Here is a 21,942-nt window from a genome sequence, read left to right on the forward strand (position 1 = left end):
CCATCTCATCCCATGGGCACCACAGTGGCTACATGGTCAGCTCTAAGTTAGGGTTCATGAGGGTGAGCGTATAAATCAGATTGGTGCTGTCCAATTTTTGATTGGACAGTACACGGCCAGCACCCTGAGCCATGTTATTCAATAGAGCTGTTCAGATGAACGATTTGTCTCTTGGTACGACTGACCATGTGAAAATAATCACAGCATACAGTACTTTTTGGGGTATATCAGATAAGTCTCCCCCATTCAAGTCAATGGGTGCTAAAAAAAAATTGTATCCAACTCAGAACTGTTGTGCGTCTTGTGATACATTATTTTTATCACCTGTTTTTTTTTTTATGGATATCCAATAACATTTTTATTAGGTATAAAACAGTGAATTAACCATTCACACATCAATTTTTGTAATGGATCTGTGTGTCCTTTCCATTAAACTCAGTTCATGCCCTTTTCTCATCAGTTTTTCTGCTATTCAAGTCTATGGTGATCCATTAAAAAGGGATGAAAAATGGAAGAAATCCTTTTTTATCTGTCTTTAATTGATCCAATGCTAAGTAAAAATGGAAAATAAAGTCCAGGCAATCTTTTTATAAATGGAAGATAAAAAAAAAACAGATGCAAACTGGATGACGCATGGGAGAAAAATGCTTCATTTTTAACAGATGTATTTATGGAGATGGATGTGTGAGTGAAACCTAAGTGCAAATTTGATAATACACAAATGTCCAATAATTTTTAAGAAGCAATGACCCTTCAAACAATCGTTTACAACCAAAATTCGGACTTCCATCCTTATGAGTCGAAGCAAGAGACCCATCTAACAGATTTAAACTACTAATAAGCTTTAATTAGAATTGTTTAAAAAAATTATTAAAATACATAAAAATGATCACAGAATGCCCAGTAGGGGAAAACACTAATCCTATCCTTTTCAGGGATATAGAATATTATTAGATGTAATTCTAGTAACCAAACGAAAATAAATATACCGTAAGTAGGATCAAGGTAAATAATTAAGGCCTAGTGACTATACAATAAATGAGATAACAGTAAAGTAATAAGGAAAATCTGATATAATTATATTGGTTTAAAGATCCTATATATATATATATATATATATATATATATATATATATATATATATATATATATATACATATCTATATAGATATATATATATATCTATATATATATAGATATATATATAGTCTTGCCACCTTAATGCATAAAAGAGAAATACATTTCCCACATAATGAATGCAGATACAGGTCTAATATGGTGAAGCAAAATTGACTTCTACCATATGTAATCCCACACAGGCTATCTCATATATAATGATATTGCGGCATATGCAGTGCAGTAAATAGAGATATTACAACAACATAGTCAAAATGTCACATGGAGGCAAGAGCACTAACCTGAACAAAGGAGTAGATAAAGCGCTCCCCCCTCACCCCGACGTACGTTTCACTTTTGGCTTTTCCCCCAGAAGCTTTAGCTTGTCCTATCAATTCTTTTATAATCTAACTATTCCCTGTTCTCCCTTTCTAACGCTTCCTCAGAATCTGGTCCTCCTATCCATTGTTCCAACAGCCTCCATGCACTTAGCAAGCAGCACTGTGTATCTCTGCTGATGCAGATACTGGATAATGACTGTTTCATGAAGCGTTATTAGAATATTCCTATTTATTATCATGATGATTTGACCATGCATGACATGAACATTTTACTCTTTGTGTCCCCCCTTATTTCTCCATAGATTGTACAGTAAGTTTGCGAGCAGGACCCTCATTCCTCTTGTGTCAATTGTTTAATTAGATATTGCGGTGTAATATCTTATATAATCAGGGGCGGACGTATCATTAGAGCAACCTGTGTGGCCACACAGGGGCCCAAGAGGTAAGGGGGCCCATTTATACCTCCAAAACAGGTGACATTTTGCATTTTTAGGATCTCTTGGGCTGCAAAGGGCCCATATATTGTTCTTGCACAGAGGTCCTTTTCTGTCTGTGTCCACCAGTGATATAGTTCATACTGTATATATATTCTTTTATCACACATTGTATCTTGCACTATTTTACTGAAAATGTTACCTGTTACTACTGATAGGAGCGGCACTTACTGAGCTGTAAAATGATCATAATTACACAATTATCGGGACAAGCTTCTCCAGCTTCAAACAAATCCAGGATGCAAGTTATATTAATGGACACCAGAAAAGGTCCCCTATTTTACATACCGCCCAGAATCTTATAGATAGATAGTCGTTATCCCCTTTTGATGGAAGAGAAAGATTTGTGAAAGAGACACAAAACTCCTGGACTCGTAGTAATGGCAGAAAAGGAAAGTGTGCACTCACCGCTTCCCGGCTATCTCTGTCTGATTTCAGACTTGTGGGACTTGAAAGCAAGCACATGGTTATGGACAATCTGTCTATTTACACAGTGTCCTAATTCCAGTCACTAAAGTCACATTTTCCCCTCTGTCTGTTTACATATTCCATTGTGACCCTTTCACAATTCATTCCCCATGTGATTTTCGCTAGTCTCACTTACTTTTGAAATACTGGACATATACAGCCTTCAGGTGCATCTCACAAAATTAGAATATCATCAAAAAGTTAATTTATTTCAGTTCTTCAATACATAAAGTGAAACTCATATATTATATACAGTCATTAGAAACAGAATGATCTATTTCAAGTGTTTATTTCTGTTAATGTTGATGATTCTGACAAGGTGGCTCTTTTAGTTCTGGGTGCTGCAACTAGAGAAATAATCACTTTTATCATTTGTCAGAAATACCTGGTCTTCAGTCAAGGAGGCCGGCGTTTCCCCCCTGCTTAAGACGCCGCACAGCTGTCACTCACTTCTTCTTGGCGCCGGGCGCCGCCTCCTCCTCACCGCTGTTTTGAAAATAGCCGGCGCCTGCGCTCTTATCCCCTGCCTAGTGCAGGTGCAGTGAGCGCTGCCCGTCTTTCCTCATATGTAGCCCAGCTGACTGCACCTGCGCGGCCACCCTGCCTGTGAATCCCAGCCCCGCAGTGTGAATAAATCATAAGTCACTGCGGGGCTGGGAGTCCGTTAGCGGACCCATTGACAGCAATGTAAATTTCGCCTGCAGCGCATCGCTAGCGCGTGCCTTTTTCGGCTCGCGCTAGCGATGTGCCTTTCTTTTGTAGCGCGCCTCGGACGCTGCTTGCAGCGTCCGCGGCGCGCCCGAGGTCCGTATCCCGCTCTCGCAGATCGGGGATCTGCGAGAGCGGGGACGTTAGCGCGACCCCTAAACGCGGCCCCTACAAATGCATTGCGTTAGCGCAATCCGCTAGCGCTAGCGCTAAATGGATTGCCCTAACGCAATGTGAACCTAGCCTTATAGTTTCAGCAAAGCGGATGTGAGGTCTAGAGATCTCATACCCACTGTGGATTTTTTTTATCCTGTGTAATCTGACCTGCGGTGCGCGTTTGAAATCTGCAGCATGTGAATTTCTCTTGCGGGTACGCTGAGTATTATGAGCGGATTTTCCCACAAAAAAATTATGTGTTAAAATTGCATACTTGTTTGTTGCTTGTTTTCACAGCAGAAACACACTAAAAACACATGTAATTTGCACATGACTGTATTAATAAAGTTTTGTCCAAGCTGAATACTAGGAAGCATCAAAAACAAAGCAGCTTCATCTAACACAACACATCAAAAAGAGACAAACTGCAGAATACAAAACACAATAAAAACACACAAAAAAACGCACAGAACCTAAGTTACATAATAGAGGCAGAAAAACTGAAAAATCAGCAAAATAAAAAATTCACCAAATAATCATCTTGGGAACGTAACCTTATTGCTAGACTTTCCTGGGTACTTGCTGCACTCTCTCCCCGACCTTCAGACTGACTCAGTTTGCTGGTATCTCAGTAGCAGAGCTTTATGGATCTTATTACAGTCAGCAGGAACATTTTATCAAGGCCCTAATACTGAGTACAGGAGCCTGGGGACAAATTGAAGGACACTGTAAGGGTATGTGCACACGTCAGGATTTCTTGCAGAAATTTCCTGAAGAAAACCGGAAACTTTCTGCAAGAAATCCGCATTTTTTTTTGTGTTTTTTTCCCGCGTTTTTTATTAGCATTTTGCAAGCGAAATTAGCTTGCAGAATGCTAAAGTTTTCCAAGCGATCTGTAGCATCGCTTGGAAAACTGACTGACAGGTTGGTCACACTTGTCAAACATACTGTTTAACAAGTGTGACCAACTTTTTACTATAGATGCAGCCTATGCAGCATCAATAGTAAAAGATAGAATGTTTAAAAATAATAAAAAAAGTAAAAAAAATGGTTATACTCACCTGCAGACAGCCGATCTCCTCAGCGGCTTCCGTTCCTATAGATGGTGTGGTGCAGGACCTTCGATGACGTCGCGGTCATGTGACCGCGACGTCATCGCAGGTCCTTCACCACACCATCTATAGGAACGGAAGCGGCAGCGTGCACCGCTGAGAGGCGGGAAGACTCCGGGGGCCATCGAAGGTGAGTATATGACTATTTTTTATTTTAATTCTTTTTTTTTTTACCAATTATACGGTGCCCAGTCCGTGGAGGAGAGTCTCGTCTCCTCCACCCTGGGTACCAACCGCACAGCCCCATGCGGAAAGTAAGCAGATCAATGCATTCCTAGGTGTGCGGAATCCCCGCAATTCCGCAAATTTAATGAACATGTTGCTTTTTTTTCCGCGATGCGATTTTTTCGCAGAAAAAAATGCAACATTTGTACAAGAAATGCGGAATACACTTAAAATAATGGGAGGCATATGTAAGCTTTTTTTCGCGTTTTTATGACGTTTTTATAGTGAAAAAACACGAAAAAAACGCGAAAAATACTGAACGTGTGCACATGGCCTAAAGACTATGAAGAGGGTTATCAATATGTTCTAAGCATTATATACTTATTTAAATGAGATCACATCTCTACTTTGTCATTTAAGGTTTGTTATTTGACTTAGTTATCTAAGTGTGAGCATTAGGGCTCATACCAATCACCATCTAAAAAAATCAGTCAGATGTTGTTCCTGAAAAGTCAGACGAGTGTCATGAGATTTTCATTCGAGTACAAGGCAATTTTTATCATCTAGCATCAGAATGACGTGCAATTTTACTTAGAGTAATTCTCTATGTCATTTAAACATGAATATTTCCTTCGAAAACTTTCACTGTGTATACAGCTCCGGCAAAAATTAATAGACCATCACATCAAAACCCTGTCATGGGCAGCCCAATCTCCAGTCCCGAACCCTTTTGAAAACCTCTGGAATGTAATCAAGAGGATGATGGATAGTCACAAGCCATCAAACAAAGAAGAACTGCTTACATTTTTGCGCCAGAAGCAGTGTGAAAGACTGGTGGAAAGCATGCCAAGACGCATGAAAGCTGTGATTAAAAATCATGGTTATTACACAAAATATTGATTTCTGAACTCTTCCTGAGTTAAAACATTAGTATTGTTGTTTCTAAATGATTATGAACTTGTTTTCTTTTTCATTATTTGAGGTCTGAAAGCACTGGTTTTCTTTTTAATTTTGACCGTTTTTCTTTTTCAGAAAACAAAAAGCAAAATTTATTGCTTGGAAATTCAGAGACATGTTGTTAGAAGTTTATAGACTAAAAGAACAATTTACATTTTACTCAAAAATATACATGTAAAGAGAAAAACCAGACAAACTGAACATTTTGCAGTGGTCTCTTAATTTCTGCCAGAGCTGTCTGTCTGTCTGTCTGTCTATCTATCTATCTACACTGCTCAAAAAAATAAAGGGAACACTTAAACAACAGAGTATAACTACAAGTAAATCAAACTTCTTTGAAATCAAACTGTCCACTTAAGGCCCCGTCTCACTTAGCGACGCTGAAGCGATCCCGACAACGATACGACCTGTCAGGGATCGTTGCTGCGTCGCTATGTGGTCGCTGGTGAGATGTCAAACAGTGAGATCTTCCCAACGATCGCTGCTGCGATCTCACTGTTTGACATCTCACCAGCGACCTGTAGCGACCTGTACAACAATGTCACATGGGAGCTATTATGACGATTCAGTGTCTGAGTCGTCAACGAGGTCGTTGGTAAGGTGTCAAACACAGCGATGTGTGCTACCCAGCGGGACCTCAACGATCAAAAAAAGGTCCAGGCCATTCCGACACGACCAGCGATCTCACAGCAGGGGCCTGGTCGCTGCTACGTGTCACACATAGCGAGATCGCTACTGAGGTCGCTGTTGCGTCACAAAACTTGTGACTCAGCAGCGATCTCGCTAGCGATCTCGCTTAGTGAGACGGGGGCTTTAGGAAGCAACACTGTTTGACAATCAATTTCACAAGCTGTTGTGCAAATGGAATAGACAACAGATGGAAATTATTGGCAAAAATTATTATCAAGACACACTCAATAAAGGAGTGGTTCTGCAGGTGGGGACCACAGACCACATCTCAGTACCAATACTTTCTGGCTGATGTTTTAGTCACTTTTGAATGTTGGTTGTGCTTTCACACTCGTAGCATGAGACGGACTCTACAACCCACACAAGTGGCTCAGATAGTGCAGCTCATCCAGGATGGCACATCAATGCAAGCTGTGGCAAGAAGGTTTGCTGTGTCTGTCAGCGCAGTGTCCAGAGGCTGGAGGCGCTACCAGGAGACAGGCCAGTACACCAGGAGATGTGGAGGGGACCGTAGGAAGGCAGCAACCCAGCAGCAGGACTTCTACCTCAGCCTTTTTGCAAGGAGGAATAGGAGGAGCATTGCCAGAGCCCTGCAAAATGACCTCCAGCAGGCCACAAATGTGCATGTGTCTGCACAAACAGTTAGAAACCGACTTCATGAGGATGGTTTGAGTGCCCGATGTCCACAGATGAGGGTTGTGCTCACAGCCCAACACCGTGCAGGACGCTTGGCATTTGCCACAGAACACCAGGATTGGCAAATTCGCCACTGGTGCCCTGTGCTCTTCACAGATGAAAGCAGGTTCACACTGAGCACCTGTAACAGACGTGACAGAGTCTGGAGATGCCATGGAGAGCGATCTGCTTCCTGCAACATCCTTCAGCATGACCAGTTTGGCAGTGGGTCAGTAATGGTGTGGGGTGGCATTTCTTTGGAGGGCCGCACAGCCCTCTATGTGCTCGCCAGAGGTAGCCTGACTGCCATTAGGTACCGAGATGAGACCCCTTGTGAGACCATATGCTGGTGCGGTTGGCCCTGGGTTCCTCCTAAGGCAGGACAATGCCAGACCTCATGTGGCTGGAGTGTGTCATCAGTTCCTGCAAGATGAAGGCATTGAAGCTATGGACTGGCCCAGCCATTCCCCAGACCTCAATCCGATTGAACACATCTGGGACATGTCTCGCAGCATCCACCGTCATGTTGCACCACAGACTGTCCAGGAGTTGGCGGATGCTTTAGTCCAGGTCTGGGAGGAGATCCCACAGGAGATCATCCGCCGCCTCATCAGGAGCATGCCCAGGTGTTGTAGGGAGATCATACAGGCAGGTGGAGGCCACACACTGCTGAGCATCATTTCTTTGTCTTGAGGCATTTCCACTGAAGTTGGATCACCCTGTAACTTCATTTTCCACTTCGATTTTGAGCATCATTCCAAGTCCAGACCTCCGTGGGATATTAGCTGTGATTTATGGAGCGCCCCCACGCGAAGGGCAATGGGGTACTCGGCACCGGGTCTATCTCCCTCTCGGTTCTGGGGATGTCATGGTGGCCCGACCCGGTCTGTGGCCCTTCTCAGGGGCGTCCAATTAAAGGTGTAGTTTGTCTGGTGTTCGTGACGCCACCTGTGGTATTCGGTCAGGGTGACTGACGCTGCTTAGGGGTCCGCTGGGGTGATGGAATGGCAGCTAGATGGTATACCTTCCCACAGGTGAAGTATGTCCCCAGGGCTTCCCAGATGTGTAGGTGGTGATGGTGGACGTTGTAAGGCGCAATGAATAACGAGGACACAAAGGGTGCAGTCTCTTTACCTTTTACTGAAGACTTCAGTGTCCACAGTCCAGAGTACCGTTCACAGGGCAGGCAGAATCCGGTCGGTCCGAAGGCACATCTAGAGTTCCCTTATCCAGGTGAAAATCAGTAGCCCTCCTACTAGCGCCTGTGTGTTGTAGTACCTCCCTGCTGAGCACCACGGGATAGTCCTCACAACTTTCGTGGATGTTTCTGATCTTCTCTCTCTCTGTCCCCGAGATGGTATGGATAGGTGTTGTGGATTCTGTTTGTGGGCTCCCTCTGGTGGTTGCTGCTGGTACTGGGTGACTTTGGTGGGTTGCGGCCTTTGGTTTCCACCTGTCCATCAGAGGCTGGGTGTTTCCTATTTTACCTGGCCTTTCTGTCATTCCCTTGCCGGCTATCAATGTATTCAGATGTGCTCTGTTTGGTTCCTGCCTACCTGCTCCCAGATCTTTCAGGATAAGCTAAGTGCTGATTTTCAGTTGTTTGGTTTTTTGTCCAGCTTGCTTATTATGTCTCTATGCTAGCTGGTAGCTCTAGTGGACTGAGGTTCTCCCCATGTGCCATGAGTTGGCACATGGGTTCTTGTAATCTCAGGATGGTTTTTTTGATTAGGGTTTTTTGCTGACCGCAGTCCCCTTTTGTATCGTTCTGCTTTCTAGTTTACAGCGGGCCTCAATTTGCTAAAACTATATATATCATCTCTATGTGTGTGCCTTCCTCTCATTTCACCGTCAATACATGTGAGGGGGCAACTATATCTTTTGGGGTTCATTCCTCTGGAGGCAAGTGAGGTCTTTATTTTCTCTGCAGTACTAGTTAGCTCTTAGGCTGGTGCGTGGCATCTAGAACCAACGTAGGCACGCTCCCTGGCTATCTCTAGTTGCGTTTGTCAGGCGTAGGGCAGCGGTCAGCCCAGGTTCCATCACCCTAGAGCTCGTCCGTTATCTATTTGTACTTTGCTTGTCCTGTGCTATCCCTAGCCATTGGGGATTCATGACAGTATAGCCGGCCACAAAGTGTTAATTGTTTGGGCTGAAGCAGGAGAAAAAGAAGTGTTTAAGGGAAATTTTTTTTTTTTTTTCCCTTCAGAGTTTTGCTGCCTAGCCCTTAATTGCTGTCTAGCTGCTTCTTACCTCCTCTTAACCCTTGAATGGCTCTGATCTTAGCTGTTTAACATGGATGTCCAGAGTTTGGCTTCCAGCCTGAGTAATCTCGCGGCAAAAGTTCAAAACATACAGGATTTTGTTGTTCACACTCCCATGTCTGAACCTAGAATTCCTATTCCAGAGTTCTTTTCTGGAGATAGATCTACCTTCCTGAATTTCAGGAACAATTGTAAATTGTTTCTTTCTTTAAGATCTCGCTCCTCTGGAGACCCTGCTCAACAGGTCAAGATTGTAATATCTTTCCTGCGGGGCGACCCTCAGAATTGGGCATTTGCATTGGCACCAGGGGATCCTGCATTGCTCAGTGTGGATGCGTTTTTTCTGGCATTGGGATTGCTCTATGAGGAACCTAACCTAGAGATTCAGGCTGAAAAGGCTTTATTAGCCCTCTCTCAGGGGCATGATGAAGCGGAAATATATTGTCAAAAATTTCGGAAATGGTCGGTGCTTACTCAGTGGAATGAGTGCGCCCTGGCTGCAAACTTCAGAAATGGTCTTTCTGAGGCCATTAAGGATATTATGGTGGGGTTCCCTACGCCTACAGGTCTGAATGAGTCTATGGCTATGGCCATTCAGATTGATCGGCGTTTACGGGAGCGCAAACCCGTGCACCAGTTGGCGGTGTCTTCTGAACAGGCACCTGAGACTATGCAATGTGATAGAATTCAGTCCAGAAGTGAACGGCAAAATTATAGGCGGAAAAATGGATTGTGTTTTTATTGTGGTGATTCAGCTCATGTTATATCAGCATGCTCTAAACGCACAAAAAGGGTTGATAAATCTTTTGTCATTGGTACTCTGCAGCCTAAGTTCATTTTGTCTGTGACTCTGATTTTTTCACTGTCTTCCATTTCCGTCGATGCCTATGTGGATTCGGGCGCTGCCCTGAGTCTTATGGATTGGTCATTTGCTAAACGCTGCGGTTTTAGTCTGGAGCCTCTGGAAGTTCCTATTCCTCTGAAGGGAATTGACTCTACACCATTGGCTATGAATAAACCGCAGTATTGGACACAAGTGACCATGCGCATGACTCCCGTTCATCAGGAGGTGATTCGCTTCCTTGTACTGTATAATTTACATGATGTACTAGTGCTTGGTCTGCCATGGTTACAAACTCATAATCCTGTCCTGGACTGGAAAACAATGTCTGTGTTAAGCTGGGGATGTCAGGGGGTTCATGATGATGCACCTCCGATTTCAATCGCTTCATCTACTCCTTCTGAGATCCCTGCGTTTTTGTCTGACTATAGGGATGTTTTTGAGGAGCCTAAGCTCAATTCGCTCCCTCCTCATAGAGAGTGTGACTGTGCTATAGAATTGATTCCTGGCAGTAAGTTCCCTAAGGGTCGTTTATTTAATCTGTCACTGCCAGAGCATTCTGCTATGCGGAATTATATTAAGGAGTCCTTGGAAAAGGGACATATTCGTCCATCTTCGTCCCCTCTGGGAGCAGGTTTCTTTTTCGTGGCAAAAAAAGATGGTTCCCTGAGGCCTTGTATAGATTATCGCCTTCTGAATAAGATTACAGTCAAATACCAGTATCCATTGCCATTATTAACTGATTTGTTTGCTCGCATTAAGGGGGCTAGGTGGTTCACTAAGATAGATCTTCGCGGTGCGTATAATCTGGTGCGGATAAAACAGGGTGATGAGTGGAAAACCGCATTTAATACGCCTGAGGGCCATTTTGAGTATTTGGTAATGCCTTTTGGACTCTCCAATGCTCCGTCAGTCTTTCAGTCCTTTATGCACAATATTTTCCGTGAATATCTGGATAAGTTTATGATTGTGTATTTGGATGATATTTTGGTGTTTTCTGATGACTGGGAGTCTCATGTTCTACAGGTCAGGAAGGTGTTTCAGGTTCTGCGGGCCAATTCTCTGTTTGTGAAGGGTTCAAAGTGTCTCTTCGGAGTCCAGAAGATTTCTTTTTTGGGGTACATTTTTTCTCCTTCTACTATTGAGATGGATCCCGTCAAGGTTCAGGCTATTTGTGACTGGACACAACCTACATCTGTTAAGAGCCTTCAGAAGTTCTTGGGGTTTGCTAATTTTTATCGTCGGTTCATTGCTAATTTTTCTAGTATTGTCAAACCTTTGACTGATTTGACTAAAAAGGGTGCTGATGTTGCTGATTGGTCTCCTGCGGCCGTGGAGGCCTTTCAGGAACTTAAGCGCCGGTTTTCTTCTGCTCCTGTGTTGTGTCAACCAGATGTTTCACTTCCTTTTCAGGTTGAGGTTGATGCTTCCGAGATTGGAGCGGGGGCGGTTTTGTCACAGAGAAGTTCTAATGGCTCGGTGATGAAGCCATGTGCATTCTTCTCTAGAAAATTCTCGCCCGCCGAGCGCAATTATGATGTGGGTAATCGGGAGCTTTTGGCCATGAAGTGGGCATTTGAGGAGTGGCGTCATTGGCTTGAGGGTGCTAAACATCGTGTGGTGGTCTTGACTGATCACAAGAATCTCACTTACCTTGAGTCTGCCAGGCGTTTGAATCCTAGACAGGCTCGTTGGTCGTTGTTTTTTTCTCGTTTCAATTTCGTGGTTTCATACCTGCCAGGTTCAAAGAATGTGAAGGCAGATGCTCTTTCCAGGAGTTTTGTGCCTGACTCTCCTGGAGACTCTGGGCCTACTGGTATCCTTAGGGATGGGGTAATATTGTCCGCCGTATCCCCAGACTTGCGACGTGCATTGCAGGAGTTTCAGGTGGATAAACCGGATCGTTGTCCACCAGAAAGACTGTTTGTTCCGGATGATTGGACCAGTAGAGTCATCTCCGAGGTCCATTCTTCAGTGTTGGCTGGTCATCCTGGAATATTTGGTACTAGAGACTTGGTGGCCAGGTCTTTTTGGTGGCCTTCCTTGTCTAGGGATGTGCGTACCTTTGTGCAGTCTTGTGAAGTGTGTGCTCGAGCTAAGCCTTGCTGTTCTCGGGCCAGTGGGTTGTTGTTGTCCTTGCCCATCCCGAAGAGGCCTTGGACGCACATTTCCATGGATTTTATTTCTGATCTTCCGGTTTCACAGAAAATGTCTGTTATCTGGGTTGTGTGTGACCGCTTTTCTAAGATGGTTCATTTGGTGCCCTTGCCTAAGTTGCCCTCCTCCTCTGAGTTGGTCCCTTTATTTTTTCAGAACGTGGTCCGTTTGCATGGGATTCCGGAGAATATCGTTTCTGACAGGGGATCCCAGTTTGTGTCTAGATTTTGGCGGACGTTTTGTGCCAAGATGGGCATTGATTTGTCTTTCTCGTCTGCATTCCATCCTCAGACGAATGGCCAGACGGAGCGAACTAATCAGACCTTGGAAACTTATTTGAGGTGTTTTGTTTCTGCTGATCAAGATGACTGGGTTGCTTTTTTGCCACTGGCCGAATTTGCTCTTAATAATCGGGCTAGTTCTGCCACGTTGGTCTCTCCTTTTTTTTGTAATTCGGGGTTTCATCCTCGTTTTTCCTCTGGTCAGGTGGAGTCTTCGGATTGTCCTGGAGTGGATGTGGTGGTGGACAGGCTACATCAGATTTGGAATCAGGTGGTGGACAATTTGAAGTTCTCAGGAGAAGACTCAGCAGTTTGCTAATCGCCGTCGCCGCGTGGGTCCCCGACTTCTTGTTGGGGATTTGGTGTGGTTGTCTTCTCGTTTTGTCCCTATGAAGGTCTCTTCTCCTAAGTTCAAGCCTCGGTTCATCAGTCCTTATAGGATCTCGGAGATTCTTAACCCTGTGTCTTTTCGTTTGGATCTCCCAGCATCGTTTGCTATTCATAATGTGTTCCATCGGTCATTGTTGCGGAGGTATGAGGTGCCCGTTGTTCCTTCGGTTGAGCCTCCTGCTCCGGTGCTGGTGGAGGGAGAATTGGAGTATGTTGTTGAGAAGATCTTGGATTCTCGTGTTTCCAGACGCAAACTCCAGTATTTGGTTAAGTGGAAGGGTTATGGTCAGGAGGATAATTCCTGGGTGGTCGCCTCCGATGTTCATGCGACTGATTTGGTCCGCGCCTTCCATAGAGCTCACCCTGATCGCCCTGGGGGTTCTCGTGAGGGTTCGGTGACCCCTCCTCAAGGGGGGGGGTACTGTTGTGGATTCTGTTTGTGGGCTCCCTCTGGTGGTTGCTGCTGGTACTGGGTGACTTTGGTGGGTTGCGGCCTTTGGTTTCCACCTGTCCATCAGAGGCTGGGTGTTTCCTATTTTACCTGGCCTTTCTGTCATTCCCTTGCCGGCTATCAATGTATTCAGATGTGCTCTGTTTGGTTCCTGCCTACCTGCTCCCAGATCTTTCAGGATAAGCTAAGTGCTGATTTTCAGTTGTTTGGTTTTTTGTCCAGCTTGCTTATTATGTCTCTATGCTAGCTGGTAGCTCTAGTGGACTGAGGTTCTCCCCATGTGCCATGAGTTGGCACATGGGTTCTTGTAATCTCAGGATGGTTTTTTTGATTAGGGTTTTTTGCTGACCGCTCAGTCCCCTTTTGTATCGTTCTGCTTTGTAGTTTACAGCGGGCCTCAATTTGCTAAAACTATATATATCATCTCTATGTGTGTGCCTTCCTCTCATTTCACCGTCAATACATGTGAGGGGGCAACTATATCTTTTGGGGTTCATTCCTCTGGAGGCAAGTGAGGTCTTTATTTTCTCTGCAGTACTAGTTAGCTCTTAGGCTGGTGCGTGGCGTCTAGAACCAACGTAGGCACGCTCCCTGGCTATCTCTAGTTGCGTTTGTCAGGCGTAGGGCAGCGGTCAGCCCAGGTTCCATCACCCTAGAGCTCGTCCGTTATCTATTTGTACTTTGCTTGTCCTGTGCTATCCCTAGCCATTGGGGATTCATGACAGATAGGACAACCCGTATGACGGGGTAGGCCTGGAGCTTATTTATAGGGACCCTAGAGACGTCCCTCTCCCACAATTTGCCTCCGTGTCTTCTTAGGTATTAAGGTCGGGCAACCAACTGAGAATTGACTGTCCTGCCGGTCTCTGAAGTAATGCGTAGAGCCTATTACTCCCTCGGTGTTCCGGCCACCGGCTACGCGCCTCAGAAGGAGGCTGACGATCTTGGGGCAGAACTCCTCCCGGTATTATCTCCTTGTGCTGTGACTTCGTTTCTCACTCTCCACAATACACTTCGCTTCGTGTCCTTTCTCAGGATGCTGCCGCAATGGGTGCAGGCGCAGCTCCGTAACATTCTATCTCGTGCTTGGCCTCTGTCAGGATCCCACCCCTGACAGGGACCCTAAATCTGCAGCTCAGATGTTCCTCCGTTCCCCCTGTGTGCCTGTCAGGTCCTCTCTGGGTCAAACCCAGGCAGCTTCTCCCTCACTTCCTATCCAACCCACCAGTTTTACCCGTGTGTGAGGAGTGCCCTAATAGATAGAAGCAAGGCTCCCCCTGGTGGACTGGAGTGTGAAGTGTAGTGTGTGACTTGTGATACCTGGCAAGGTGAACTCCTTTAGTACCATCAGATGTAATATCACTCCCCCTGGTGGAAGAGCGACATTCCTGCAATGACCAGGACTCTGGGGCGCTGCACTCCCCCCCGTTAAATGCAGTACTTTGGGACTGGGAAAAGAAGAACAACAATACATGTTAGCAAAAGACATACACAATTTTTGGAATGCTGTAAACAATTAATTTAACAGTGCTTCCCTTTATAGGAGGTGAGGAAACTTGAACGTTACAAACAAGAACATATTTACATTGTGCAATAAGCGGATTGGAAACAGTTATTATCTATCTATAGAACCAATTACCCATACAGGTATTCTATCTACTAAGTGCTATAACAATAATTTAACATTTTTCTTTCTCTAAGTACAAAGTCCATTAACCATCTATCTATGGCTCTCTAGAGCAGGGGTGTCAAACTGCATTCCTCAAGGGCTGCAAACAGGTCAAGTTTTCAGGATTTCCTTGTATTGCACAGGTGATCATTTAATCACCTGCACAGAATGATTCCAGCACCTTGTGCAATGAGAAGGAAATCTTGAAAACACGCATGGTTTGAGGCCCTCGAGGAATGCAGTTTGACACCCCTGCTCTAGAGGACTCACTAACCCCTAAGGGTTTTAGCAGCAGAAAACAGGAAAAACAAACAGTCGTGGCTCCGAGGTTTATTTAAGTAGCTTTAGCGGCTTTACCTTGCACACCACCCCTCTCGGCCGGGAAAGGGTGGAATCCAGGGTCACTCCATGGGCCCGAGCCGCTTGATTGTGAGCAGCGGGAGTCGCAGTTGTCGTTTCCACGACGAGTTCAGTTTCCTGGTCCCTGGGTGCCGCTAGGAGAGCTGCACACCGCTGGACGTCCTGAGCCCAACAACCATTTCCTCTTTGCCACCGGGTATAAGTTACGGCATCCCCGGGCTGTAAATCACGGTCAGCATCATCCTCTCCATAGGAGGGCTCCACCTCGTCCCGGGTGACATGCACCCTCACCGGCAGCCCGATCTCCTGGATGAACCCCCTCCCCTCCTGGGGATGGAAGGTCACGACAACACCCCATTTTGGTGGGTGGTCGTCCTGCAGATCGGTCCGAACCCCTTGTCCAGCTTCCTCCTTCCACTCCGCCATCAAGTACCGCCGGTACTCCATCCCAGGGAGGACCCTAAGGTCCTGCTCTCGTGACCCATGACCGGGCAGCGGTGCAATCGTATCCCCAGGCGACGGAGTGGATACGGGAGACAGGCGAATCCCTGAGGTACGGCCAGGTCTGGTACCCGCATGGGGGTAAACTTCACCGCTGCCGGTCCACTCTGCAGATGAAAATGCCGTAGCCAGCAGCGATGCGGGCCGCGTCCCCTTTTGAGCGATTCTCCAACAGGAAACCAGCCGTCGGGACTCGGCCATGGTCAACCAGCTGCCCAGAGGCTGGCCGTCAGGCCCCTCCGCGGAAGACTCCGAAAAGGTCATCCCCCTCTGTGATGGTGGGTCTGAGTCCTCCTCCGATGGGGGCCTGTGCTGGGCCGGAGCATTCCCACGTGGACGCCTGGGGGTCGCCATGTTGGTTTCCTCCTCCTCCTCATTTTCCTCCCGCTCTCTCTTGCTGGGGCGGCCCCGTCTCCTTGGTCTCCGCCCTCCATAGAGAATCAAGAGGCGGATCTCAGCCGCTGACAGACACGTCCTCAAAATACAGAGATACTTGGACTGGGCGGCCATTGTTTTTCGCACTTCTCAGTTCGTTCACGCCCACAACTCTACGCCCTTCTTTTTCTTCTGCGCTCCTCGTGGCGCGGTAATGGCGGTGATTTTGGTGGGAATTTTGGCGGCAAATGGCAATACACAGTCATTAAGCAAATCACAGTTCCAGTACAGTTCTCACACAGTTCTTAGGCACACATGACCCGATTTTCGGGCTTAAGTAGATCCTGTTCGTGACGCCAAGATTTTGGAGCGCCCCCACGCGAAGGGCAATGGGGTACTCGGCACCGGGTCTATCTCCCTCTCGGTGGCAGCTAGATGGTATACCTTCCCACAGGTGAAGTATGTCCCCAGGGCTTCCCAGATGTGTAGGTGGTGATGGTGGACGTTGTAAGGCGCAATGAATAACGAGGACACAAAGGGTGCAGTCTCTTTACCTTTTACTGAAGACTTCAGTGTCCACAGTCCAGAGTACCGTTCACAGGGCAGGCAGAATCCGGCCGGTCCGAAGGCACATCTAGAGTTCCCTTATCCAGGTGGAAATCAGTAGCCTTCCTACTAGCGCCTGTGTGTTGTAGTACCTCCCTGCTGAGCACCACGGGATAGTCCTCACAACTTTCATGGATGTTTCTGATCTTCTCTCTCTCTGTCCCCGAGATGGTATGGATAGGACAACCTGTATGATGGGGTGGGCCTGGAGCTTATTTTTAGGGACCCTAGAGACGCCCCTCTCCCACAATTTGCCTCCATGTCTTCTTAGGTATTAAGGTTGGGCAACCAACTTGGAATTGACTGTCCTGCCGGTCTCTGAAGTAATGCGTAGAGCCTATTACTCCCTCGGTGTTCCGGCCACCGGCTACGCGCCTCAGAAGGATGTTGCCGATCTTGGGGCAGAACTCCTCCCGGTGTTATCTCCTTGTGCTGTGACTTTGTTTCTCACTCTCCACAATACACTTCGCTTCGTGTCCTTTCATAGGATGCTGCCGCAATGGGTGCAGGCACGGCTCCGTAACGTTCTATCTCATGCTTGGCCTCTGTCAGGATCCCACCCCTGACAGGGACCCTCTGTCTGCAGCTCAGATGTTCCTCCGTTTCCCCTGTCTGCCTGACAGGTCCTCTCTGGGTCAAACCCAGGCAGCTTCTCCCTCACTTCCTATCCAACCCACCAGTTTTACCCGTGTGTGAGGAGTGCCCTAATAGATAGAAGCAAGGCTCCCCCTGGTGGACTGGAGTGTGAAGTGTAGTGTGTCACTTGTGATACCTGGCAAGGTGAACTCCTTTAGTACCATCAGACGTAATATCACTCCCCCTGGTGGAAGAGCGACATTACTGCAACGACCAGGACTCTGGGGCGCTGCACTTATGTTGATCATTTTTAGGTTTTATTGTTCTCAACACATTCCACTATGTAATGAATAAAGATTTACAACTGGAATGTTTCATTCAGTGATATCTAGGATGTGGGATATTAGTGTTCCCTTTATTTTTTTGAGCAGTGCATATATGGTCTTTGTTGTCCTTTCTCATTCTTGGGTCCTCTACCAGAGTACTGTGAGTTTGAGGGTTCTGCGCAGGATGTTAGCTGTTCCCAGCATTGCGCTTTTCTGGAAAGAGTTCAGATGTTGCTCGTGGGATCTGTTGTAGCCATTCTTCCAACTTAGTGCTCCTATTGCAGCGCCCCAGAGTCCTGGTCGTTGCAGTAATGTCATTCTTCCACCAAGGGGAGTGATATTACGTCTGAAGGTAACAAAGGAGATCTTCCTACCAGGTATCGCAAACCATACACTACACTTCACACTCCAGACCACCAGGGGGAGCTGTTATGGACCTGGTGGTTAGGTGCACCAGAAATGACCTGATAGTTAAACACGGAATCGGGACGAGCTCTGGGGAAATGGGAACTCTGCTGACCGCAAACCCTACTCCTATCAACACAACTAGAAATAGCCGTGGAGCGTGCCTGACTCTGCCTAGACGCCTCTTCACAGAATAAGAGCTAACTACCCCTAAAGAAAGGAAACAAAGCCTCACTTGCCTCAGAGAAATTTCCCCAAAGGTAAAAGCAGCCCCCCACAAGTATTGACTGTGAGTTAAGAGGAAATCACAAACACAGGATGAAATAGGCTTTAGCAAAGGGAGGCCAGTCTAACTAAACAGATTGAGGATAGAAAAGGGATCTTTGCGGTCAACACAAAAAACTACAAAACCACGCAGAGTGTGCAAAAAAATACCCCCCGCACCGACTCACGGTGCGGTGGTGCCACTCTGCACCCCCAGAGCTTCCAGCTAGCCAGGCAGTTTCATGATAGCAAGCTGGACTAGAACTTAGCAAGAAAAACCATATGCAACAAATGAACAAGCAGGAACTTAGCTTCGCTGGAGTAGACAGGTCCTCAGAAAGATCCAGGAGAGATCTGAACCAGTACTAGAACATTGACAGCTGGCAAGGAGTAACGATCTGAGTGGAGTTAAATAGAGAATCCAGCCTAGCCCTAAACGAGGGCAGGTGGGGAAGGAATCTCAGAACCAGCAGCTCCACTCACAGCCACCAGAGGGAGTCCACGGACAGAACTCACCGAAGTACCATTCATGACCACAGGAGGGAGTTCGAGAACGGAATTCACAACAGTACCCCCCCCCCTTGAGGAGGGGTCACCGAACCCTCACCAGTGCCCCCAGGCCGATCAGGACGAGCCAAGTGAAATGCACGAACTAAATCGGCAGCATGGACATCAGAGGCAACAACCCAGGAATTATCCTCCTGACCATAGCCCTTCCATTTGACCAAGTACTGAAGTTTTCGTCTCGAAATACGAGAATCCAAAATCTTCTCCACCACATACTCCAACTCCCCCTCGACCAACACCGGAGCAGGAGGATCAACGGAGGGAACCACAGGCGCCACATATCTCTGCAGCAACGACCTATGGAACATATTATGGATGGCAAAAGAAGCAGGAAGGGCCAAACGAAGTGATACAGGATTAAGAATTTCAGAAATCTTATAAGGACCAATGAAACGAGGCTTAAACTTAGGAGAAGAAACCTTCATAGGAACATAACGAGATGATAACCAAACCAAATCCCCAACACGAAGTCGGGGACCAACACGGCGACGGCGGTTAGCGAAACGTTGAGCCTTCTCTTGGGACAAGGTCAAATTGTCCACCACATGAGTCCAAATTTGCTGCAACCTGTCCACCACAGAATCCACACCAGGACAGTCCGAAGGCTCAACCTGCCCTGAAGAAAAACGAGGATGAAAACCAGAATTACAAAAAAAAGGTGAAACCAAAGTAGCTGAACTGGCCCAATTATTAAGGGCGAACTCAGCCAATGGCAAGAAGGTCACCCAATCATCCTGATCCGCAGAAACAAAGCATCTCAGATAGGTTTCCAAAGTCTGATTGGTTCGTTCGGTTTGGCCATTTGTCTGAGGATGGAAAGCCGAAGAAAAAGACAAATCAATGCCCATCTTAGCACAAAAGGAACGCCAAAATCTTGAAACAAACTGGGAACCTCTGTCAGACACGATGTTCTCCGGAATGCCATGCAAACGAACCACATGTTGGAAAAATAATGGAACCAAATCAGAGGAAGAAGGCAATTTAGGCAAGGGTACCAAATGGACCATTTTAGAGAAGCGATCACAAACCACCCAGATGACCGACATCCTTTGAGAAACAGGAAGATCTGAAATAAAATCCATGGAAACATGCGTCCAGGGCCTTTTCGGGACCGGCAAGGGCAAAAGTAACCCACTGGCATGAGAACAGCAGGGCTTAGCCCGAGCACAAGTCCCACAAGACTGCACAAAAGAACGCACATCCCGCGACAAAGAAGGCCACCAAAAGGACCTAGCCATCAATTCTCTGGTACCAAAAATCCCAGGATGACCAGCCAACACCGAACAATGAACCTCAGAGATAACTCTTTTAGTCCATCTATCAGGGACAAACAGTTTCTCCGCTGGACAACGGTCAGGTCTATCGGCCTGGAACTCCTGCAGCACCCGCCGCAAATCAGGGGAGATGGCAGACAGAACTACCCCCTCTCTGAGAATACCAGCTGGCTCAGGAACCCCAGAAGAATCAGGCACAAAACTCCTTGAAAGGGCATCAGCCTTCACATTCTTAGAACCCGGAAGGTACGAAACCACAAAATTGAAACGGGAGAAAAACAGCGACCAACGAGCCTGTCTAGGATTCAACCGCTTGACAGACTCGAGATAAGTCAGATTCTTGTGATCTGTCAAGACCACCACGCGATGCTTGGCTCCTTCAAGCCAATGTCGCCACTCCTCGAATGCCCACTTCATAGCCAACAACTCCCGATTGCCAACATTATAATTACGCTCAGCAGGCGAAAACTTTCTTGAAAAGAAAGCGCATGGCTTCATTACAGAGCAATCAGAACTTCTCTGAGACAAAACAGCCCCTGCTCCAATTTCAGAAGCATCAACCTCAACCTGAAAAGGGAGCGAAACATCTGGCTGACACAACACAGGAGCCGAAGAGAAACGACGTTTCAACTCCTGAAAAGCCTCAACGGCCGCAGAGGACCAATTCACCACATCAGCACCCTTCTTGGTCAAATCAGTGAACGGTTTAACAACACTAGAAAAATTAGCGATGAAGCGACGGTAAAAATTGGCAAAGCCCAGAAATTTCTGAAGGCTCTTCACAGATGTAGGCCGAGTCCAATCATAAATAGCTTGGACTTTAACAGGATCCATCTCGATAGTAGAAGTGGAAAAAATGAAACCCAAAAAGGAAACCTTCTGAACTCCAAAGAGACACTTAGATCCCTTCACAAACAAGGAATTAGCACGAAGGACCTGGAACACCATTCTGACCTGCTTCACATGGGACTCCCAATCATCCGAAAAGACCAAAATATCATCCAAATATACGATCATGAATCTATCCAGATACTTTCGGAAGATGTCATGCATAAAGGACTGAAACACAGAGGGAGCATTAGAAAGGCCGAATGGCATCACCAGGTACTCAAAATGGCCCTCGGGCGTATTAAATGCTGTTTTCCATTCATCGCCCTGTTTAATACGCACGAGATTATACGCCCCTCGAAGGTCTATCTTGGTGAACCAACTAGCCCCCTTAATCCGAGCAAATAAATCAGACAGTAGAGGCAAAGGGTACTGAAATTTGACCGTGATTTTATTAAGAAGGCGGTAATCTATACAAGGTCTCAGAGAACCATCCTTCTTGGCCACAAAAAAGAACCCTGCTCCCAATGGTGACGACGACGGGCAAATATGCCCTTTCTCCAAGGACTCCTTTATATAACTCCGCATAGCGGCGTGTTCTGGCACAGACAAATTGAAAAGTCGTCCCTTAGGGAACTTGCTACCAGGAATCAAATTAATAGCACAATCACAATCCCTATGAGGAGGTAGGGTACTAGACTTGGGCTCATCAAATACATCCCGGTAATCCGACAAAAACTCAGGGACTTCAGAAGGAGTGGAGGAAGAAATTGACAACAACGAAACATCCCCATGTACCCCTTGACAACCCCAACTGGACACCGACATTGATTTCCAATCCAATACTGGATTATGGACCTGCAGCCATGGCAAACCCAACACGACCACATCATGCAGATTATGCAACACCAAAAAGCGAATATCC

General features: G+C 46.4%; 1 protein-coding gene across 5 annotated transcripts in view; it reads right to left on the reverse strand.

Annotated features, from left to right (window-relative positions):
• Positions 1-21,942, reverse strand: part of LOC143818531 (mitochondrial ornithine transporter 1-like) — a 64,549-nt gene that overhangs the window by 36,677 nt on the left and 5,930 nt on the right. Inside the window, exon 1 of one of the 5 annotated variants that reach the window (XM_077299816.1) lies at positions 3,813-3,833. The exons of 3 other annotated variants lie outside the window; for them this stretch is intronic. The gene's annotated coding sequence lies outside the window, so the exon portion shown is untranslated. Of the gene's footprint in view, positions 1-2,359; positions 2,388-3,812; positions 3,834-21,942 lie in introns of those variants that run through there. One more of the 5 variants, XM_077299815.1, reaches the window with a different exon arrangement.

The sequence above is a fragment of the Ranitomeya variabilis genome, chromosome 3, assembly GCF_051348905.1.
Source record: "Ranitomeya variabilis isolate aRanVar5 chromosome 3, aRanVar5.hap1, whole genome shotgun sequence".
Lineage (NCBI taxonomy): Eukaryota > Metazoa > Chordata > Amphibia > Anura > Dendrobatidae > Ranitomeya > Ranitomeya variabilis.